Consider the following 8,889-nt stretch of genomic DNA (forward strand, 5'->3'; position numbering starts at 1 on the left):
AAATTCCCCGACACTAATAAACACTTTTATTCAGCAAGGATGCATGATTCAATTTATCAAAAATGAATATAAAAAAAAATAATTACTATAATTACTATAAGACTTGTTGATAAAAAATTTAATATAATATATATATATATATATATATATATATATTCTTTTATTTTGTATTTCAAGAAATTAATACTTCTATTCAGCAAGGGTGCATTAAATTGATTAAAGTATTTTTTTTTTCTTTGTTGTTGTAAGCCTTATTGATTTATTAGGGTATCTAGAATTAAAAAGAGTTTTAATTTAGTTTTGTTGTTGTTATTTTTTAATATATTTTTTAATATTTTTGAATGTCAAATAAATATATTATTTTTCTTAAATGCTATACGCCATATTTATTTATTAGTCTATACATCATAAATTTGTAGTCTGGAGGCAGTTTATTTATTTATTTATTAAAGGAATTCATACTTTTATTCATAAAGGATGCATTAAATTGATCAAAAGTGACGGTAAAGACGTTTATAATGTTGCAAAAGATTTATTTTCCAAATAAATGCTGTTCTTTTGAACTTTCTATTCATCTGTGAATCCTGAAATATAAAATGTATCACAGTTCCCCCAAAAATATTGTGCAGCACAACTGTGTTCAACATTGATAATAATCAGAAATGTTTCTTGAGCAGCAAATCAGCATAAGTAATGATGCTGAAAATCCAGCTTTGATCACAGAAATAAATTACAGTTTAACAGATATTCACATAGAAAGCAGCTATTTAAAATTCTAATAATATTTCAGAATTTTAACTGTATTTTTGATCAAATAAATGCAGCTTTAGTGAGCAGAAGAGACTTTGTCTGATCCAGCACATGTACTGTAGCTGTATCTCACATATACTGTAGCTGTTCATTTGAACCAGTATTTGATTAAGATTAGATTAAGATTAAGTTTTCTTCCAGCTGGTTACAGATTAACAGCAGATATTGCGACATCTTTACAGCTGCTGGCGTGTTTCGTCTTCTCACTTACAGCAAATGACTTTTGATTCTTCCGTGAGAACGTAAATTAAATCAGATTTACACATTTTAATTGCACAATTACATTCTGGATTCATGCGTAATCAGTGACCTGCATTCTCAGAGCATGTTCTCATAAAGCGCTCTCATTAAAGTATGAATATGGCTAAATTAGTTTGGTATACAGAGTAATTAGACCCATTTGTTGTGATAATGTCCGTAGGAAGCTCTTTACTCCAGTTGGCATCGGCGCGGACGGTCGCGGCCCTGTTTCGCGGTTTACAGTTCATTAGATCAGCTTTCGTGACTCGCAACACTCACTCTTTAAATTTGTATGGCACTACAGAAAACATGTTTTGTTGGCCAATAAAGGTTTTATCGGCACTTTACTAGCAGCGGGAGACGGCGAGCGCATAACGGCATTCCTCTACAAACATGCAACGAGAGGGAGGGAGGACAGAAGTGGATTGTTTTTAAGGAAATGCATGCTAAATCACCAAAACAACCAATTGCTACACCAGTTTAAACCTTTAAAATGATGTTTGTTTGTTTGTGTCTTACCTGGAAAGGTGTGCAGGTGTTTCACGCCCACATCTGAACATCTGAGGTCTGAAGCCAGCAAACGTTAGAGGTGTTTCTGCTAACATGACAAGACTTGTTAGTCTATAAAACAGGTTGAACGATTCTCTAAATAGCATTGGATATTCTGCCACAAAACCCTAAATAATCTTTGCTTCGTTGATATTGATGTTATATTGATGCGAATCTTTTTAAGTATAGTATGCACTTCCACTATTTGAATTTCAACATCATTATTTGACATCGCTTTTATATAAAGCCATAAAACTGGCTACATTTTGAAAAATAAAGGTTGGTTTTGGCAGCAAATGCCATCGAAAACAATTTTTTGGTTCCTCAAAGAACCTTTCAGTGGTCAGTTCCTAAAATAATAATTTTTTTCTTAGTGTGAAGATTTTAATAATCTAAAAAACCTTTTTTCACTATACACTATTAAAAATATAGATTCCAAAAGTGTGTTTTTGCAGTGATGCCATAAAAGAACCATTATTCTCTTGGTGTGAAGAACATTTTAATGATCTAAAGAACCTTTTTTCCCCCACTATAAAGAACCTTTTGTTCGTTCCATGGACATTAAAGGTTCTTCATGGGAACCATCAAAGCCAATAATGGAACTAAAGCGGTGTGCGAAAGGCCCTAATAAAGAACCTTTGTTTTTAAGAGTGTAGAAGAACCATTTTTGGTTCCCCAAAGAACCTTTCAGTGATCAGTTCTTCATGGAACCATTATTTGGTTTGAAGCACATTTTGATGTAAAGAACCTTTTGCACAGTGGAAAGAATCTGTAGATGTCAAAGTTTCTTCGTGGAACCAATACGCCAATAAAGAAGCTTTATTTTTAATACTGTAGAACCACCCTATTGGTTCCCTAAAGAACCTTTCAATGGCCAGTTCTTAAAAGAACCATTTTTCTTAGTGTAAAGAACTTTTTAGACACCTACAAACCCTTTTCCACTTTTAAGAATCTTTTGCACAGTGGAAAGATTGTATAGATGTCATATAGAAGAAACATTTTTGGCTCCCTAAAGAACCTTCCAGTGAACAGTTCTTAAAATAACAATTTCTTCTTCGTGTGAAACACATTTCAATGTTCTGAAGAACCTTTTTTCACTATAAAGAACCTTTAGTGGTTCCATGGATGGTAACCATGGATTCTTCATGGAACCATGAATGCCAATAAAGAACCATTAATTTTTGAAAGAGTAGAACCATTTCTGGTTCCCCTAGAAACCTTTCAGTAATCAGTTCTTCAAAGAACCATTATTTTCTTGGTTTGAAGAACATTTTAATGATCTAAAGAACTTTTTTCCACTATAAAGAAACTTTTGCACAGTTGAAAGATTCTATAGATGTTGAAGGTTCTTCATGGAACCAAGACGCCAATAAAGAACCATTAATTTGAGTGTATTTGTGTAGAAAAACTGTTTTGGTTCCACAAAGAATGTTTCAGTGAACATTTCTGAAAATAACCATTTCTTCTTATATTTTGATAATTTGACGAACATTTTTTTTTTAACTTTAAAGAACCTTTAGTGGTTCCATGGATGTTAAATGTTTTTCATGGAACCATAAATGCCAATAAAGAACCTTTATTTTTAAGAGTGCAGCCAGTTTATGGCTTTATATAAATGATAGTGGAAGTGAAATAGTGGAAGTGATCTGAAGTGTCGCTCAAGGCAAAACGAAGAGTTTCTCTTACCGTAACCCAAGAGATCTTTGCAGTTTTGTCTTGTTTTTGAGCTCTGCTTCTGCAGTACAGAGTCCGTCGTAGATCCCGAGTGTTAAAGTCCAGAGATTGTCAAACAGGTGAAGCTCCGCAGGTGCAGATGGAGTCTGACCCTCCCTAAAGCTCTGCGTTTGTTTGGTCTGTGCTGATGTCACACCTGGCAACGTAACTTCTGTGAAGTGTGATCTCAGATACTGAGGAAGTTCACCTGAGCCGTTTCACTCTGGCTTTCATCATGTTCCTGTGAAAGCTGGGAAGGGCACGGCTGGTTTCTGTCATGTCGACGTCACGTTTAGGGGCTTCACTCGTTACTAATCTCATGTCATTGTGTCTGCTGCTGGTTTCCGGTTCCCTGTAGGCTTTGCTAAAGCTCTTCCAGCTTTGTAATGACAGCGGTCTCTCGCTCTGGGACGTGTATGTACAGGCGGACCGGCGTTACACAAGTGCTGTAGACATGTAGTAATTCCTGCTTCCCGCTCATGACCTCACAGACATCCAGACCTGATTCTACCGTCTTCTGAGTCAAGTCTAGACATGACTTATTGTTGTTGTTTTTCTAAGAGAATCAAAGTTTATTCAGTGAAAATCTATCACTGAAGGGCCAGAGATGAAGCGCTTTAAAGGGATAGTTCACCCAAAAATAAAAATTTTAATTTATTACTCACGTTGTTCCAAACCTGTAAGACCTTTGTTCATCTTCGGAACACAAATTAAGATATTTTTGATGCATTCCGAGAGCTCTCTGACCCTCCCATAGACGGCAAGGATTCTTACATGATCAAGGCTCAGAAACGTAGCACGGAGAAATGAGTTGACAACGTACAGTATGTACGCGGATACACTGTTTACGTTGTTTGCGCTTTGATTTGAACGTAAACAACGTATCCGTGTACATACGTTGCATACGTTTTTTACGTATGTTATACTCTCCAAAATGAGAGTATAAGTATTAAACCCTATATTATTTTATTGTCAGCTTTAAAAAAAAAAAAAAAACCTACAGTAACCCTCTCTGTGAAATCCAGGCTATCCAGGCAATCTAATTATGAGATAACTTTACAACCTTTTTAACTAACTTTTAACAACTAACTTTTTTATGAGAAAAGCATCAAAGTTTGATTTCAACCATTAATTTCACTATGATTTCCATCTTTGACATGGTCTTAGTCAATATTAAAGATATCAAGGTTACATTTTCCCAGAATGTTCTTTACCTTATGAAGGATGATTTTATGTAGGAAATTACTTTAGCTGGGGTCACTTATATTAATATGCGATAACTACATCATGCTCTGTTGGAAAGAAAAAGTTGTCCTCTGTATCCTTCAAGGTTAATTAGATTACGTTATTAATTGATACACTTTTTCTACCATAGTTTCATAAATATTTATTAAATATGAATGTTGCCATATATCAGCACTGTACCAGTGGAATTGCAGTAATGCATTTTCTTATGAAAAAAAAAAAGTTTAATGTGACAATTTATAAGAAAAAGTAGTTTTTGGACGATTTTTCATTGTGGTTACCAAGTGACAACCATTCCTTTTTGTATTTATTTATCCATCCATCCATCAATCTATCATTCTATCTGTTTTTCTATTTTTCCATCCATTGTTTTATTGATTCATCCATCCATCCGTTGCTCTGTCACTCCATCCATGCTGCTCCATTCAACATCCATCCATCAATCTGTCTTTCTGTCCATCCATCCATCTATCCATCCATCGCTTCATGCATTGCTTCATGCATTCATTCGTCATTCTATTTGTTTTTCTATTCATTCATCCATCCATCCATCCATCCATCATTCTGTCGCTCCATCCATCCATCCATTGTTCTGTTGCTCCATCCAACATCCATCCATTATTCTAGCTGTTTTTCTACCCATCCATCCATCATTCTATCGCTCCATTAGCCATCCATCCATCCATCCATTGTTCTCTTGCTCCATCCAACATCCATCCATTATTCTAGCTGTTTTTCTACCCATCCATCCATCCATCCATCATTCTGTCGCTCCATGCAACCATCACCCATCCAACATTCTATCACTCCATCCATCCATCTCTTTATGTTCGTTCTTAGAGCTATTTTGGGTCAAAACATCAAATGGAGTTTTTTTTTTCCACCATTAGAAGATGCCATACAGGGCTGATGATGCTCACAAACTTTGGCAAACCCAGTGATGGGTTGTTCCTCAGAAGTGTTGTCCTGACAACTTGCTCATTTCCAAAACACAGCAACATCCAGTCGCAGATTCTGACAAACAGACAACAGTATATTACAGTTACTGGAAAAGAGCAGCTTGATGTTCTGTACAGTAGAACGGCTCTAAACATTTGCTCTGTGTGTTCTTGTGTTTGTCAAGTGCTCCAGTGTTATTCCAGGACAGACTTGGTACATTCTGTTATGAAATATTTTGTCTAGTCATTTGAAAATGCCCTGAACAGAGTTAAGAGAAGCACTGTTTTTTTCCTCCCAAACAACATGAAAAGATCATGCAATGTTCCTGCTGGGATCCCGGATGGATGCCAGATTCCGAGGGGAAGCTCAAGAACTGGATTTTCTCCACGCTTGCTTTCCGTCAGAGTCCTTTCAAACGTGTCCAATAAACAAAGGGCCGCCCTTCCTTCATCGGCTTCAAAGAAGCAGGTCTTCCTCCACACATGCAACCATTCACATAAACCAAACATCAGCTCTTCATCGTAACATTTATCAATTTCAACAGCTCTCTGACCAGAAACGCTTTCATGCAAACAGATAATGAAGACGTTACGACGGCTTTTGCTGTCTGAGGCCCAACAGCCACACCAAACTGACTTTAGCCTTATTCCTGCTATGCGTCTTGATGACTTTGGCCTTCTTTTCGAGAGCTTGAGATTGTTGAGTCGCATCCAGACTCTGGTTTCTGCGGTTGTGTTTTGTACAGATTTCTTCTTGTACTCTGTTTTTCTTGTTTCTGGGATACGCTTCCAAGTGCTCTTGCGGCTGCTTTTGTCTAATTATTGGTCTTCGTCTTTTCTTTTTACTCTTAATCGCTCAGCTAAACAATCCTATGAGTGATTATGATGAAATATCTCCTGCTCCACATTCACGTTGTCTTCATAGGCAGCATAAGTGACTGGTTTGCACATTAAAATGTGCATTAAAATGCATTTTGAATTATACTATTGCATTTTGGTATTGAATGCAATATATTTATAATAAACATTTCTCTTGATTTCTCCGCCATGCACTGCAGTGCATTCTGGGATTGCCTTCTCCATGAGGAATGTCTGTGATCCCTTAAAATGCTGTCTAGGTAGGGAGCACACTAGGTTTTGGAACAGATTAGGCTATATACACTATGGTTTTAAAGTCAAAATCAATTAATGTTTTTGAAAGAAGTCTTTTCTGCTCACCAATGCTACATTTATTTGATCAAAAATACAGTAAAAATAGTGAAAAATTATTATGATTTAAAATAGATGTTTTCTATGTGAATATCTGTTAAACTGTAATTTATTTCTGTGATCAAAGCTGTATTTTCAGCATCATTACTCCAGTCTTCAGTGTCACATGATCTTCAGAAATCATTCTAATATGCTGATTTGCTGCTCAAGAAACATTTCTGATTATCAGCAATGTTGAAAACATTAATATTTTTGTGGAAACTGTGATACATTTTATTTTTAGGATTCACAGATGAATAAAAAGTTCAAAAGTACAGCGTTTATTTAAAATACAAATCTTTTGTCACATTATAAAAGTATTTTTTGTCACTTTTGATCAATTTAATGCATCCTTGATGAATTAAAATATTAATTTAATTTTAAAAATAGCTTATGTACCGGTATATATTTAATGCATTATTTTAGCATCTTTCTCAAGAACAGTAATATCATTCTGGCATAGTTTTTTGTATTTTTATTGTATGTTAAGTTCAGGTTGCAAATGCCTCTGCGTGTTGTTAATGCGGTGTGCGTGCTAATATACTCGTGTCCTTCTGAGATGTTGACCTCCTCACGTCTCTTGGCACACATGATATATGATTATTAAATCAAGGATGTGCCATTTGGAGAGTTTTAAAGCAATATCTGTGCTCTGCGCATTAATGAGATCAGATGGGATCACACACACTATGCCAGCTTTACTGTAAATACAGCAGGGTTTTAATGGATAATCGTGGGTGTGTGTTACATTCTTTACTGAATGCCACTGACGTTATAATGAAGAGAATGTGCTCGAATCTGCTGCACATTAATGAGCTTTTACTCAGAAAATCAGTATGTGATTATGTTGTATAGTGAGTATTTCTGAACATCTGTGTTCTGTAGCTGTTGGCATTATGGGAGTTATCGCTCCAAAACTATCCAAACAGTCTGAAGGCTATTTTGCAGATCGAGTTAAAGTTAGTTGTGTTTATCTCGCCTCTTTTAGTACTGAGGTTTGTTGCCGCCACATTAACACAATCATGCATGCTCGCGTTCACATTTACTACATCTGAATCTGTTTTTAACTCTGCAGTCTTTTATCAGGTTTTTCTTATGGATGCAAGTATGAAAAGCTCCATGTTGTGTGCAGCTATATTCTTACTGTGTTCAAACGCCTTTATTTGCTTTAGCCTTTTGTCTGTATTGTGTGACCAGGTGTTCTGGGTAAGTTTTTATTCTTTAACACTGAAAAAGAAATTGCCGTACTGTCAAACAATAATTGTAAATTGTGCCACATTTTTTAAGTATTTTATGTACTATTTATTTTTTCATAATTTTTAATCACCTTTAAACTTATTTAAAATTCACTTTTAATTTTTTTTTCATTTTACACGTACTTTATTAAATATATATTTAAATTTTATATTTCACTCTTATATTTTATAAATGCGCATATTTATATGTAATTTTAATTTAATTAAAATCATCTTTAATTTTTAACCAATTTTTCATTATATATATTTATATATAATTTTATCTTTTTTTTTTTTTTTACATGTAGTTTCTCAAATAATATGGGGTCATAAACATTTCTAAACTACGTTCATCTGTAGCAGACAATTATGGGAATAATATAGCAATGTTTAAGACTCCTTGGTCAAAAAACAGACACTGAAAATAATTATGCTAATAATTTTACACCAAAAAAAGTGCGAACTTTAGTGACTAGTAAATAAACAAAAGTGCCTTCATATCCTTGCATCCTTGTGATTGGTGGTTCAAATGGTTTCTCCATTCAGTCTCATTTGATCTGTTTATTTCTCTTGATTTGGTGGTGTTGTAGTCACCGTCGCTGCCGTTTTGAGCCTCCTAATGATCTTAATGAAGCGTCTGACACTCGTTTATCACTCGGAGCGCTCGTTTTGACAGATGTGGAGGAGGATGAATGAGGTTCTCCTCTAACGCTCTCAGGCTTTCAGCTCTCGTAACTAAACGCTCTTGAGAAGAGCCATGAGTCCAGAGATCTGAACAGATGTTCTGCTTGTCATCTCCTCCAGATCCTTACATTAACTGAAGTCATCCTTCTTGAGTGTGTGTGTGTCTGTCGGTGTCTGTCTGTCTGTCTGTCTGTCTGTCTGTCTGTCTGTCTGTGTGTGTGTGTGTG

General features: G+C 35.3%; 2 protein-coding genes across 3 annotated transcripts in view; one reads left to right on the forward strand and one right to left on the reverse strand.

Annotated features, from left to right (window-relative positions):
- Positions 1 to 3,761, reverse strand: part of LOC107703656 (cdc42 effector protein 3) — a 5,325-nt gene extending 1,564 nt beyond the window's left edge. Inside the window, exons 1-2 of one of the 2 annotated variants that reach the window (XM_016506387.1) lie at positions 3,286 to 3,761; positions 1,570 to 1,645 (exon numbers count right to left, since the gene is read on the reverse strand). The gene's annotated coding sequence lies outside the window, so the exon portion shown is untranslated. Of the gene's footprint in view, positions 1 to 1,569; positions 1,649 to 3,285 lie in introns of both variants that reach the window. The other variant, XM_016506379.1, reaches the window with a different exon arrangement.
- Positions 1 to 8,889, forward strand: part of dnajc17 (DnaJ (Hsp40) homolog, subfamily C, member 17) — a 60,729-nt gene that overhangs the window by 44,835 nt on the left and 7,005 nt on the right. The gene's annotated exons all lie outside the window — the stretch shown is intronic.

The sequence above is a fragment of the Sinocyclocheilus anshuiensis genome, unplaced genomic scaffold (genome assembly GCF_001515605.1).
Source record: "Sinocyclocheilus anshuiensis isolate Anshui unplaced genomic scaffold, SAMN03320099.WGS_v1.1 scaffold1415, whole genome shotgun sequence".
In the NCBI taxonomy this organism is placed as follows: Eukaryota; Metazoa; Chordata; class Actinopteri; order Cypriniformes; family Cyprinidae; genus Sinocyclocheilus; species Sinocyclocheilus anshuiensis.